This window comes from Lathyrus oleraceus, unplaced genomic scaffold, assembly GCF_024323335.1.
Source record: "Lathyrus oleraceus cultivar Zhongwan6 unplaced genomic scaffold, CAAS_Psat_ZW6_1.0 chrUn0075, whole genome shotgun sequence".
In the NCBI taxonomy this organism is placed as follows: Eukaryota; Viridiplantae; Streptophyta; class Magnoliopsida; order Fabales; family Fabaceae; genus Lathyrus; species Lathyrus oleraceus.
Window position 1 is genome coordinate 57,501 of NW_026112466.1, and position 12,500 is coordinate 70,000.

Consider the following 12,500-nt stretch of genomic DNA (forward strand, 5'->3'; position numbering starts at 1 on the left):
ACTTTGCAGTCCCCCAACATTTATTGGAATAGACGTCCATGCAAAAATTGGCATCAAAATTCGTTGTCTAGGCCAAGTTTTGATGTTCCCGCCTCTCGTCCCGTGGCACGTGGCCTATGGCCTATGGACCACCCGTTCGGTCGAAAAATCAAAGTTGTTCGAAATGCTCCGAAACTTTGCAGATCCTTTCTATATGTATTGAGGAAAGATCATGCAAAAAATCGGCTCAAAATTCATTGTTCCGACTAGGATTTCGTTGGTTTCCGTCCGCATAAAGCCGACACTTAGAAAAATCATAAAAAATTCATACGACGTCGAAAAAAAATTATTTTTGGTGGACCTCATTCTTATATTGTGTTTAACAAGCATGCAAAATTTCATGAAAAAATTCGAAGTCTAACTCATAAAACAAGGAATTTATGTCTACAGGGAAAAAGGGACCCAGTTGCTGCTAAAGCAGGACATGCAAATCAAGCTTATATAGGGGGAGGCCCTTGACCAGTCCGACCGTCCAGGGGCCGTCCGACCGTCCTGTGACCCGCCAGGCTGCAGCCTGGCACGCAGGAAAAGCCTTTTTTGCAAGAAATCCTTGCAAATTTCAAATTTTTCAACATCAAATCAAATATTTTTCAAATCAAAATCAAATTTTGGATAAATTTTTTGGAAATTTTTCACTTGCTTGCCCATGTTTGTGCGCCCATTTGCCTTGTTGCCTTGTGTTGTTCTTCATGCCTAGCGCGGAGGAACCGGCGTTGTTGTATGCTACTGTTCGCTGTGAAATTTGGCGAACAACCTCTGGTTTACCAAAACGTGTAGAATTGGGTCACTTGCAGGATCAACCACACAAATCCTAGGACATGTGCAAATCTAGATGGTCTTGAAGATGTCTAAAATCACTTTCATATCTTTCATTTCTGTTCTCTAAGTGTTTTACGTCGAAATATGTGGATCAAAATGTTAAGTAGATGTAGATTTAACAAGATAATGTAAATGGCAGAAATTAACTGATGAAATGTAAAGTGTCGAAAAGTATAAAGTGCAGAAAGATAAATGACTGGAAAGCATAAAAGAGATTTGTAAAGACTTAAACTTTATAAAATAAACTTTGAAGGAACTGGTGTTTGTTTACACATACATTTTCCAAATATGACTCTTTTCTCTCACACGGGTACTTTGAGTGTTTTCAGGAATTTTGTATATAGTAATTCTTCACACCCCTTTTTAGATAGTAACTACCCTATATATACACAAATAACACAACTGTCATTAACGACTAAATCCTAAAACTATGACACATGGCTCTCCTCCTTTCGCCAGATGCTTCCACGCGTCTTCTGCCAAACGTCACAACCTTTTAAATTCAAATTTACTTTTAAGTCGAAGTGACGTCTTCCTTCAGGCTTTTGTCGAATTATCAACATACTGCAATGTCTTCTGTGTCTTGTCGAAAGTGCTTTTCCTAGGTGCAAACATCTTTGTCGAAATGACGAAACCTCCTTCTGGTCGAAGTGTCGAACCACACTAATCAAATCGTTTCAACCCATGTCATCATTTGTCGAAAACATCATTTCTTACACCAAATCTCATGGCGTCGAAAACGCACGTATACAAATTGCCCCCCAGCAAAGACGTTTCGACTGTTCGTTCTGGGAGAAACAGTCATTTGTTGTCAATCAGCGTTTTGATGCCATGTCACTTAAACCTCATTAAATGTAATTCTGATAATCTCAATTTCCAATGCAGATTCATCATTACACTTTCTCCAAAATGTCACGTCTAGCCCACGTTCAGAGTTCACTTCCATCATTTCCTCACGTCATGGTTTCTTTTCAACTTCCAACTCTTCATTATTCCCATCAGAGATGGCCACGTGTCCCACTAACACCATTACCATCTAAAACTTTTCAACATCTTCTTCCTATAAATACCCATAAACCTTTTCTTTAAACCCTTTCACGTTTCAGGTTTCCTTATTTCATACCCATTTCTCAAGCTTTTCACATTTTCTGAGAAATCTTCTTCAGTTGTTTCAGCAATGGCGCCTCAAAAACCCTCAAGCAGTAAACACTCCAAGAAGAAACAAGACTCATCTTTTCCTCCTGCGCATGATTTAAAAGGGCCAATGACCATTGGAAATCAACAGTATGTTCCGGAACCTCCAAACGAAAAGAAAAAGACTGCATTTATAAATCTCAGGTACTAATCCCTGTTCTTATTTCTGGAAATTATCACGCTATGTTAGGTCCCCTTCCAAACCCAGAGATTAAACCAGAGCGTTTAAGAGAGTTTTTTCCGTCTTACTTTCACACAAAACCCATAGGTGCTGGAAGAAAACCTCAGCCTAAAGAGAAAGTTGTAGAACAGAAAGATTCATCAAGTTCGACAGATGTTGGAGAGTTGGACTTAGCCTATTTGAATTTTCCCAGGATATTTAGAACCTTCCCATGGTCGAAAGATCCTTCTGACTACATATCTTGGTTAGATAAAATCGAAAAAGTTAAAGGGTCTTTTTGGAAAGAAGTAGGCATTTTCGACCTTATCCAGTTGTCGAGAGTAGGACCCAATATCTGTCCAAATATGCTTTTGGCTTCTCTCTACTTTTGGGATAGTACTTACAACACCTTCCACCTTCCTTGTGGGATGGTTACGCCTACTCTTTTCGACGCAGCAGCCATTGTTGGTCTTCACCCCAATGGTATAGATTTCGACCCCACTGTCTTAAGTGAAGATACCATTGCCTTCGAGACTAGCCTTGCACCCTACTCCTTATTCATGTCCTATTACCATGATAAGAGTACCACTGAAGTTTTAGATGTCGAACATATAGCCTTTTTGACATTATGGCTGTCCAAATATGTGTTCTGTTCTCGCTCTCTTCAAGTTGCCAAGAGATTTATCACCATAGCCAATCAGCTTCATGCAGGCCCGAAACTATGTTTGAGCGAAATGATCCTGGCGAATCTCTATGAATCTTTGAGCGAGAGCGTACATTTCTTAAAGAACACCAAAACCCAAGGGAAAATCAACTTGTCAGGACCTTTTTGGCTCTTGCAACTATGGCTCAATGCCACCTTTGAAGCCAATCTGCCTGTAGCACCAGAAATAGATGAAGAAGAAGTAAGCGATAGGACTGTCGAATGGCCAAGATTAGTGCTACTAACGCCAACTGATGAAGGAATCAGCCTTCGACAAGCTTTTAAAAGCTATGTTATGATGTTTGCTAAAAGGTATCAATTTACTTCGACCATGGCACCTTTTGCTGATAGAAAGATTGGACCTAAGTGGTTTACCCAACAACTGCCTCTGGAGATGCAAAAGGATGAAAATACATTTCTGAATGTTTGGGAATCATTCTTGACCCCTAGGCTCCTTTTTTCTTATCGTAACACCACAAAAAATCAGATTGCTTTGATAGTTTATCAACCCAACCTTGTTTCCAGACAGTTTGGTCTAATCCAAATCAAACCTCAACCTATATTCCCCAAAAAGGGGTCCATCATTTTTTATAACTCCCTTCACACTGAAGACGAAGGCAAAGAACTGTCGAAGAAACTAGCTGATGCTTCTCTCGACATTCGACCAGTTATTTTCCGACCATCATTCTTATGCACTCCTGAGTTTGATGAATGGTGGAAGGATTATTATTCCAACAAATTTTTCGACGTAGCTGCTTTTGCCACACATTTGACAAATGCTTTCGCTTTTGTGCAGGATCGGACCAAAAAAGGTATTCAACGACATATTAAGGAAATACAGAAATTTCAAAAGTATTTTGAAACTGCGTATAGACCTGATGATCTTAGTCGAACCATATGTGAAGCAGCGGCTGAATTAAAACGCAAATTGACAGAGAAGTTTAAAAAACTGTCATTGCCTTCCAATCTTTCACCAGAGGCGCGCTATGACCTTGCTTTCAATTGTCATCCACCAAAGTTTCCTCCCTTGCCAACTGCTGACTTTGGGGTGGCGTTTGGTTTTCCACTTCCAGACTGGTTCCTTTGTGGGGATTTTATGAAAATTCTTCGTCAAAAGTATCAAAAACCTGCTGAGCGTGTGGTTCCGACTAAGTATCATCTGGGTGAATATCCAGGACACCTTCATATTGGAATAGAACACGTTCGCGTGGAAGATACCATTCTTGAAGGTGTTCACAGAAAAAATATGATTTTTCTTTCTGTTATTCTAACTGTCTTATCATGTATCTCTTATATTTGTTTCTGAATTTTATTTCTTTCCTTAGCCGTGAAGATCCCTGCTAAGAAAGCTGCTGTCGAAGCGTCGCCCAATACTGCTAAAAAGCCTTCGACAAAGGTGCAAAACTTTTTCTCTTCTTATTATTTTCCTTCCATTATTTGGAACTAACTGGCTTTGGCCTGTATGACTAGGTAAGTCGAAAACCCCCAACAATCCAAAAGAAAAAGAATGAAGAGGATAAAGTCCCTAATGAAGAGTCTGGTGATGAATCTCCAGAGTTAATCCCTCCCCCTCAGAAGAAAAAGAAACTCATGAAGGTCTCTTCCCAAAGGTCCATTGCTAACCCAACCAGGAAGGATCCTGCCAGTGCTTCCTCTGCCAAGCCTCAGTCGAAAGATATGGGGAGTGGGAAGTCCAGTTTTAATACTGAAATTCCTGAGGTAATTTTTATTTCGACAGCATATGTTTTACCTTTCCTACGCCTTTCCTTCTAAATCTTTAGAATTTATTTTCAGGAACAAGTGGTTGTCGAAAAAACGCCTGAGAAAATTCTGGAGGAAATAGCCCCAGAGGCAGATGTCTCCGCAAGTGACCATGATATGCAAACCGTAGGAGAGTTCGACACCACTGTGGGTGAAGCCTCTGAAGACGAGTCTCCTCCTCATCCAGGATTACATGCTGCACCTCAGGGTGATGATATTGAAATGGAGGTTGTGGTCGAAGATACTCCTGAAGATGAAGCTGCCAGAGATGGGGACAATCAGTCGAAACGAACAGAGGTCGAGCATACTTCGACGCGAAACACTCCACCTGCTCCTGACCGGGTCCAAGGGAGTAGCAAATCAACTGGTTCGACCAGTTTCTCTCGCGAGGAGCTTGAAAATCTCAAAGTGCAAATACCTTTGGAATATCTGAAAGCCATGCTTAGCACCCGTTTCAATTTCCAGGATTCTTCTCAGAGTAGTTCGACCACTTCTGGGGCGACTTCTGAAGCACCATCACTTGGCAGCCTTCTGACCAAGATCAAAACGAAAATTCTTGATGTCGATTTGTTTAAAGTCTTAGAAGAGAATTCCCTTGCTCAACTTAGTCTTAAGAAACTCTTGAAGCAAGTGAATGTTTTGGAAACTTCTGCTGAGATTGGAAGTTTTGTGATGGAGTTGATGACTCTCATTGACTTGGCCACTGCGGATCTCCATCGTCAAAGGGATCTTACCGCTCAAATCTCCTCCAAGTCTGAAACTCAAACTGCTGAATGGGATGCCGTTTCGACTTCGACTGACAAAGTTTCAAAATTGCAAAAGCTTTCTGAAACGTACGTCGAAGAAGTTGCTGCTTGCAATGACAATATTCAAAAATGGAAAACACAGATAGCAGCACTTCAAGAAAAAATCTCTCAAGAGGAGAAACGTAAGGCATCCATTCAGCAACCCGAACAGAGCGAGATTGACGAAGAATTGAGGGTGGGTATTCGACATGCAGAGAAATCCCATCAACTTAGTCAAGAGATTGAGACTCTCTCTACTCACAAAAGTCTTTGTGATCATCGACTCCAACTCCAGAGGCAGAAGTTTGCCACTTTGAAGGATACTTTTGCCAATTTAAATTTTTAGTCGAATTTATTTTAGCAACTCTCAGCCTTGTGGGGCTTTCTTTGTAATAACTTTTGAATGCCATTTTTATTTGGCCCATCTTATCACAATTATGTTTTGCACTTATTCTGTTACTATTTTTATTTCCTGCAATGTAGGCTTATATTTTTTCAAATACTTGCCATTTATTCTTAGGATTCTCTTATCCTTCTCTATTTCTTCTATTTCATATGCGCCGTTTGAGAATGTTCTCAAAACCTGGAAAGGTCCTTCCCATTTAGGAGACCACTTTCCCATTAGTTTATCTTTTCGATCCATAGGAAGGATTACTTTCCACACAAGATCACCTATTAAGAAGGTCTTGGATCTCACTTTCTTGTTGTAAAATCTTTCGACTCTCCTCTTTTGTCTTCTTATTAGGTCTAGCGCGCGCAACCTTTCTTCGTCTAAGTCAACTAGTTCGTCCATCATCATGCTCCAATATGTATCTGATGGGATTTCATGATGCCTTTGCACTCTAACTGACTGCAGATATATTTCGACTGGCAAAACTGCATCATGTCCGTAAGTCAACTTGAATGGGGTCGAATTCGTTGCCTCTTTGGGGGACGTTCGACAAGCCCACAAGGCTTGATCCAAAGTTTTATGCCAATTTCTAGGCTTTTTCCCCACATGCTTCTTAATCAAGTTTATCACTACCTTGTTGGCTGCTTCAACCTGCCCATTTGCTTGAGCGTAGTAAGGTGTCGAAGTAAGGAGCTTAAAACCTGTTTCTTGTGCAAACTTCTGCATGTTTTTACCAGTGAACACAGATCCTTGATCTGTTGTTATTTTCTCAGGTATCCCAAATCTGTAAATTATGTATTTTTGGATAAAGTCTATGACTGCTTCTTGATCCACATTCACCAATGGTATGGCTTCGGTCCATTTTGTGAAATAATCTATCCCAACCAAAATGTACCTTTGCCCTTTTGAGGAAGCTGGTCGAATCTCCCCGATCAAGTCCAACGCCCATCCTCTGAATGGCCAAGGTTTTATAATTGAGTGCAACTCACTTGCAGGGACATGAGGTATGCCTGCATGTACTTGACATTCCTGACAACCTTTTGCGAATTCAACACAATCTTTCAGCATTGTTGGCCAATACATCCCTTGTCGAAATAAAAGCCACTTCATTTTGTGACCTGCTTGGTGCGCGCCACACGCTCCACTGTGTACATTCGACAAGGCTATGTAGGCTTCATCCTCACTCAGGCATTTCAACAAAACTCCTTCTGCAGTCTTTTTGAACAATTCATTTCCCAAAAGTACGTAACTCAAAGCTCTGTATTTTACCTTTCTTTCTGCTTTCTGATTTGGGTCTTGTAGATAATCTTTGACAGGCTTTCTCCAGTCTGTTATTCCTGAATCATCTATGTTGAATATCTCGAAGTTTTCTTCGTCACCGTATCCTAATCTTATTGACTCTAGATCTGATGGGGATAACCTGGTGGATACGACTCTTCTTCTGACTTCGATGGCTTCTTCTAACTTTCCCTTCGACACCTTGTATCCGGACGCTAGTTGAGCAAGATCATTCGCTTCTTGATTCTCCAACCTGGGGATGTGTCTGAAGACGACATTGTCGAACGCCTTGAGAAGTCTATTGGCTATTACAAAGTACATGATCAAATTTTCTTTCACGCACTTATACTCTTTCGTCAACTGTTTTATTACCAGTTCGGAGTCACCCATTATTTCGACTCTTGTTGCCCCCAATTTCAACAAGATTTCAAGTCCGGCGATCAAAGCTTCGTATTCTGCTTCATTATTTGAACACAGACTTTCAACTTTGTACTTGAACTTTGTTGGAATTTTTTCAGGAGAAATAATTAACATCCCAACGCCCGTTCCGTTTTTATGACTGGAACCGTCGAAGTACAGTTTCCAAGGTTCCAGTTCGACGTATTCTACGTCTTCGTTTATAGAGTGGTCTGCTATGAAATCAGCGACCACTTGTCCTTTCACTGCTTTTAAAGGCAGATATTTCAAGGAGTATTCTGTTAAAGCTAAAGCCCACTTTCCAATTCGACTATGTAAAATAGATTTAGATAACATATACTTTATTACGTCGAAATGGGAAGAAATATATACATCGACAGGTTTTATATAATGCTTTAGTTTAATACAAGAGAAATATACACACAGGCATAACTTTTCTATAATGCTATATCTAGTTTCGGCATCGTTCAGGATTCTACTGAGATAATAAATGGCCCTTTCGACGCCATTCTCATCTTCTTGACACAACATACTTCCTAATGTTTTGTCTGATGCCGAAATGTACAATCTCATATTTCTTTTCCTGCAAGGAGACATCAGGATTGGGGGATTTTCCAGGTACTCCTTGATTTTGTCGAAAGCCGCTTGCTGTTCTTGCCCCCATGCGAAGTCTTCTTTCTTTAGTCGAAGTAGAGGGGAGAAAGCTTGTGTCTTCCCACTGAGGTTGGAGATGAATCTTCTGAGAAAGTTGATTTTCCCTAGCAGAGACTGCAACCCCTTTTTGGTTGATGGCGCTTTCGCTTCCATTATGGCCTTGGCTTTATTCTCGTTTATTTCGATCCCCTTCTTATGGACCACAAAGCCTAAGAAATCACCCGCCTGCACACCAAAAGCACATTTAAGTGGGTTCATTTTTAAACCAAACTTCCTCATCCTTTCAAAGGATTGTCGAAGATGATCTATATGATTTTTTCCTGAAACAGACTTAATCACGATGTCGTCAATATACACTTGCATGAAAGTTTCGATGAAATCATGAAAGATGGAATTCATGGCACGTTGGTAAGTCGCTCCAGCGTTCTTCAAACCAAAAGGCATTACTACCCATTCATACGTTCCTATGGCTCCAGGACAACGGAAAGCCGTTTTAGGAACGTCTTCTTCAGCGATAAAAATTTGGTTATAGCCAGAGTATCCGTCTAGCATACTTAAGTACTCATGGCCGGCTGCAGAATCTATGAGCATTTCTGCCACTGGCATAGGATATTCATCCTTTGGGGTAGCCGAGTTTAAGTCTCAAAAATCAATACATACCCTAAGTTTGCCATTTTTCTTAATTACTGGAACAATATTTGCAATCCATTCGACATACCTGGTTGTGCGGATGAACTTGCATCTTAGAAGTCTTTCGACCTCTTCTTTTATCTTCGACAGGATTTCTGGTGCGAAGCGTCTCGGAGTCTGCTTTATTGGCTTCTTCCCTTCCATTATTGGCAACTGCATTTCGACCAGATTTCTATCGAGACCAGGCATTTCGTCATAATCCCATGCGAAGCAATCTTTGAATTCTTTCAGCAACTGGACTATTTCGACCTTGAACTGGGGGTCCATTTTTGCACTTATGTACGTTGGTCTCTGTTCTGCCCCCACTCCTAAGTTTATTTCTTCTAGAGGATCCTGCGCCACCATCTTCTCGTTTGTTGACACTGGATCTTTTTCGAACCCCAGAGGTTCGTCGTCGTAAATGGCGTCAAGCTTTTGGTGTTGCCATCCGCCTATTTGGTTGGTGACATGATCTTCCGCAACGTCCTCTTGGGGACATTGTTCGTTGGAGTTCTCTTGGCTGGCTTCGACAGCCATATTTTTTACTTCAGCCTCAAGGGCCTCTTTTCGTTTGTTTTCGGCTATGTAAGCCGTAATCTTTTCGATCGCTGATTGTTCACTCGTCATCGTCAAATTCACTACCCCATCCCGTCGGCGCTATATGAGTGGTTCCCCATATGTAAGTCTCGCCGATCACTTCTTTATCCCACTGGAATCCATGCGTTGGATGCAGGTACATGGAGCAATAGGCATTGTCTGTCGTCTTCAAGTCGAATTCTGCCGGGCTGCAGGGAGGTATATGAGCCAGGTTTTTGTCGAAGCTCTGGCTGGTGACAGTGTTTACTTCGGTCATGAAGTAGCTTTGGTCAGCCTCGATGTTTTCGACGATTCCATCTGGCCTCCATATGGCTATCCGTTGGTGCATTGAAGAGGGTACCGCTCCTACGCCGTGAATCCATTCCCTACCAAGCAGCAGGTTGTAGTTGGCTTTCGAAGCGATGACTATGAACATCGTAGGTCTTGTTATGGTTCCTACAGTTAAGTTCACTTGGATGACTCCCATAGTTGTTCCTATCTTCCCTTCGTAATTCGACAGCACCATGTTGTGGGGCTTCGCGTCCGAATCGTCTTTTCCAATCTTCTTCAGCATGTAGTGGGGCATCAAATTCACTGCCGCTCCCCCGTCCACCAGTATCTTATTCACGCCGACATTTTCCACCCTTCCTTTTATAAACAGAGGTTTCAAATGCGCTTTCATGGAGTCGTCTGGTCTTTCGAAAAAAGCGTTCTGCTCTTCGACGCATCCGTTGTTCATCACATAGTAGCAGACGGGCTTGTGTGCCATCGTTTCTTCCTCCATTTCGTCTCCTTCATCCTCAATTTCCATGACTCTATCATAGTCTCTAGGGAGAACAGAGACCACGTTGCAAATCACGTTGAAGGATGCCTCTGAGTCAGAGTTAAAACTGTCGGTTACTTCATCATCTTCCTGCATCTTCTCTTTCGACGCCACTGATTCGACAACTCTGCTAGGATTGATCTGGAGGGGAGTCTCTTTCCTGCTCCTTGTCTGACGATTGTTGCTAGATTCTGCTTCGTTTGGACCATTCATGTTCTTTTCCGCCATCTCCATTTCTGCCCTCTTCTGCCTTTGGAACCTCCTCCATTGGGACCTGGACATGGGATTTTTGCCTTTGTAATTCTCTGATGGGTATGGTCGTGGCTTGTGTTTTTCCATTTCCTTCTTGCCCTCCATCGACGCGCCTCTCTGAACCTCGAACTTTCCCCATTTCTTCTGCCCCTGGGCGTCCCTAATGGGTTGAACCCATTTGTCGTCTGTGGCTCTGTCAGATGGTTTATAGGAGTTCTGGCGTCTCTCTCCGTGCCTCCATTGGTGGTGATTACTTCTCCTTGGGTCGTATCTCACTGTTCCCCAACTTTCTTTCCTTTTGGTCTTATCCACCGCTTCCAGGTTGGTTGCTGCCTTCCTGTCGAAGACTGCGCTGCAGCGTGGGCACAACATTACTTCGGTTTTCATCCTTTGGCATCTCTTGATGAATTCCATTAAGTTTTCCTCCTCTCTAGGGTACGCCAACCTTTGGTATTCTTTCTGACGGCGATCTTCGCCCTCTTCGACCTGGTCCTTCTGAGATATTTCTACCATATTTACCCCAACATTTCGTTCGTCGGCGATGCTTAATTCGTTCATCTTCCTGATGAGCCTCTCTTCTTCGCCTTCGACGCCTTTTGGTGTCTGGTCGAACTCTTTCTCTGGGCAGCAGCACCAAGATATGGTCCTGGGACCATGTTTGCAACAGCATTTGTTCCAATTCCTTCTGGGGTCTTCCATTGTCCTACGCAGAATCCCACTGATCACGGGCTTCGAAGGACCGTCAGCGGCTTCCGCTTTGATTTTTGTGACTTCTTTACTGAAAGGCCCCATAGTGTTGACACAGTTGGCGATATCACCATCCTTCGTTTCGTCAGAACCAAGGCCTTCAGCAGCCTTGTTTTCGATCGTAAGGTCTTCAGTAACCTTTTCCTTCATATTAAGGGAATGCTCAATTGCGTCGACTATTTCCTCATTGTCTTCTGAAGAAGTCTCCCCCCAACCACTTGGTTGGATTGTGTTGATGTCGATCTGAGAACTTGCCGGCGCGTTGTACTTCACAAGATAATCATATTTTCCACTTGGCTGTCCCAAGCGGTCCCAATTCTCCTCTTGTCGAAACTTCACATTCTCGACAGCATTGTCACCATCCTTCTTGTCGAAACCTTCAGTAGTTTCTATTTCTCTCTGGCTTGCAAGATCATCAGCAATCTCGACCATGTTGACATTTGCGTCGAAGCTTCCAGGGGCTTCCACCATTTCCAAATTGCCATCAGGAGCAACTTTGGCCTCCACCATGTTTACGACGGATGGTTCAGCGTAGTGGGCTTCGACTGCTTGCATAGGATTCGAGTCGATCTTCATCTGTTGTTTTGGTTTGTCACCAAACTTGAGCCTTCCATCACGGATTGCATTTTGCACGAGATCCCTGAAAAGGAAACAACGAGACGTCTTATGGCCCAGAAAATTATGGTATTTACAAAAACCTCTCTTTTTCTGTTGTTCCACAGGCGGTTCTTTAGCGCCTGGTGGTTTTATTAATTGACCATCTTTAACCAACAGATCGAAGATTTCGTCACATTTAGTAATATCGAACGTATAAGTCCTTTTGGGGAACTTATCGTTGGCTTCGACTGGGTTTCCGTTCGACGGCGTTAGTACTTTACACGAATAAGGTGGGCCTTGTTTTAGTTCGGCTAGGTCGATTTCTTGTTCGTCGAAGCTACTTGGTCCGTCTTCGTCGAACTCATCATCTTGGCGAACCCCTACGTAGGCTACCCTCTCTTTTTTATTCTTATTTGCCCTGAATTTTTCGTCCCTTAATCTTTCGACCTGTCTCACTCTATCCGCTAATTGTGCCACATCCCTCAGATATTGGGTATCTAGTTTCTTCCTTATAGAATAGTCTAGTCCCCCTGCGGCCATTTCGACCAACTCATGTTCTGGCACTGGGGTGAAACATCTAGCCTTTAGCAACCCGAACCTATTTAAATAATCATCTATTGGTTCGGAGTGTTTTC